Below are 2,278 nucleotides of genomic sequence, written 5' to 3' on the forward strand. Positions count from 1 at the left end.
TTCAACCTCTTCATTTTACAGGGAAAACTCAAGAGAAGTGATTTATTAAAGAGGTAGAGAGAAGGAAAAATAGTTCTCTAGCCTACCTGACCTGTGCTCACTCACTCCTTTTTTTTTTTTTTTAAGATTTTATTTATTTATTTGAGAGACAGAGATCAGGCAGAGAGGCAGGTGGGGGGGCGGGGAAGCTGGCTCCCTGCTGAGCAGAGAGCCTGATGTAGGGCTCAATCCCAGGACCCTGAGATCATGACCTGAGCCGAAGGCAGAGGCTTTAACCCACTGAGCCACCCAGGCACCCCTGTGCTCACTCACTCCGTTCTTTTCTTTTCTCTTTTGCCTTCCTGCCTTCCTCAATCCCTCTCTCTCTCTCTTTTTTTTTTTTTTTTTGTAAACTTGATGAAACAAGGATCCCCAAAATTGGCTTAAGACTCAGTCATCCCTTTCCACAGAAATCTTTAGTAAAAAGCGAAACATTTATATGATCTGAAGAGGAATCAGAGTATCCAGTGTTTTTTCTGTCACAACCCCCCCCCTTTTTTTTTTAACTCCCACTATAAGTTTCAGAATAGGGACGCCTCGGTGGCTCAGTCAGTTGAGCCACTGCCTTTGGCTCAGGTCATGATCCCAGGGTCCTAGGATTGAGTTCCGCATTGGGCTCCTTGCTCGGCAGGGAGCCTGCTTCTCTCTCTGCCTCTGCCTGCTGAAAGACCCGCGGATCCCCTTACCCAAGAATCCAACACTGCCACTGGATGCAAACAGCAAGAGGTTTATTGGGACGCAGGTACCGGCGGGTGGTCGGCAGCTCCAGCTAACCGAGCACCCCGACCGAGGGGAAAGCGGGGGTTTTTATAGACAGGTACAAACAAGTTTTGGGTGGGGACGGCACTGATTGATTGATCCTTTGAACAGGCATACTTGGCGTCAGTGGATTGGGTCAGGGGACCCCGCGCGAAAAGCAGACAAAGCAATCTTACAGAAACAGAACTGGCCGGTTAGCCCACGCATGCGGAAAAAAAGCACTACCAGGATATTGAAGGCCTGGTTACTTATCAAGTAAAGACAATTGGGAGTCTCCTGGTGGAATGTCACACTCCTGCCATCAAGCATCCTTGTTAATGAGATTTAGGTTTAGAAGAAATTGAACTTTATTTACTTTTCCTTCTACCTCTGCCCCCCTCCGTTTTCATGGAGGGGAGGGTGACACTAGGGCTATTGATAAGGTAACTTCCCCGTTGCAATCCCAAGGAAATTTGTAAACCAAGGGAGACTCCTGTCCTGCAGGACTGCGATCTCAGCAAGTTAACTATTTATCGTTTTATGGCAGTCAGGGGTGCCTGAGGAATGTCACACATATTACCAAGGGGAGTGGGTAGAGAGGGGGTGCAAGGCATCAGCCCCTTCTCCATCCTCAGCCAGCCTCCTGCTCCCTCATCATTTCCCCCTAAACAATTTTGACCCTTAAATCTTTAAGGTGGTTGAAGGTGGAAGGTCTCATCTTCTGTAACTTCTTCCTGCTGAATAGGGGCGTAGAGCTGTCCCTACCTACTCAGGTCAACATTGATCAGTGGAGGAATGTATAGGGGAGTTACGAAAGGCGGAGGCAGCTGAATCCAGCGCTGACAGTGAAGAAGTGACTTTGTGCGTGGTAAGGATCATCTGCCGTGGTGAAGTCATTGTAGCAAGGGAGTCTCAGCACCAAGTAGAGAAACACTGAACAAAGCAACATATTAAGGTTAATAAGGTGATAAGAATGAGAAGCCCGAGAAGGAGATTTGGCCATAGTCCTCCTTCAAACCAGGAACTTAACCATTCACTGAGAGAGAGAGAAGGATCTTGTAAGGCCTTAATTTGGGCATTCATATCCTTTATTAGTCCTGTGATAGTCTGGGATGTACACACAACATTCTGTCTTGATAATTGTACATGTGCCACCCTGGGCTGCTGTCAGGACATCTAAAGCCATCCTATTTATCTCTTAAGGGAGGGGACTCTCCAGGGCAGGGGTCTTTCACCTGCCACTCTGCTTGCTTGTGTGCTTGCTCTCTCTCTCTCTCTCTCTCTCTGACAAATAAAATAAATAAAATCTTTTTTTTTTTTTTAAGTTTCGGAATAAAATTATAGAGAAGCTAGTGCAGTGTTGTCGTTTAAGTCCACTTGAACTAAATGCAAAATAGAAATTGGGCTAACTCACAGAGCACAAACTTCAGAGCCAGGGTTCAGTCCCTGTAGGATCAGTTACATGGGGAAGAGATTCCCAGAAGTGTGAATAGTGACAGGT

The 2,278-nt window shown here is 46.6% G+C and overlaps 1 non-coding gene across 1 annotated transcript; it reads right to left on the minus strand.

Annotated features, from left to right (window-relative positions):
- Positions 1-389: 389 nt before the first annotated feature.
- Positions 390-503, minus strand: LOC116585375. Its single transcript, XR_004283576.1, has one exon. It is a non-coding gene; the product is annotated as a U5 spliceosomal RNA (small nuclear RNA).
- Positions 504-2,278: the final 1,775 nt, after the last annotated feature.

The sequence above is a fragment of the Mustela erminea genome, chromosome 2 (genome assembly GCF_009829155.1).
Source record: "Mustela erminea isolate mMusErm1 chromosome 2, mMusErm1.Pri, whole genome shotgun sequence".
Lineage (NCBI taxonomy): Eukaryota > Metazoa > Chordata > Mammalia > Carnivora > Mustelidae > Mustela > Mustela erminea.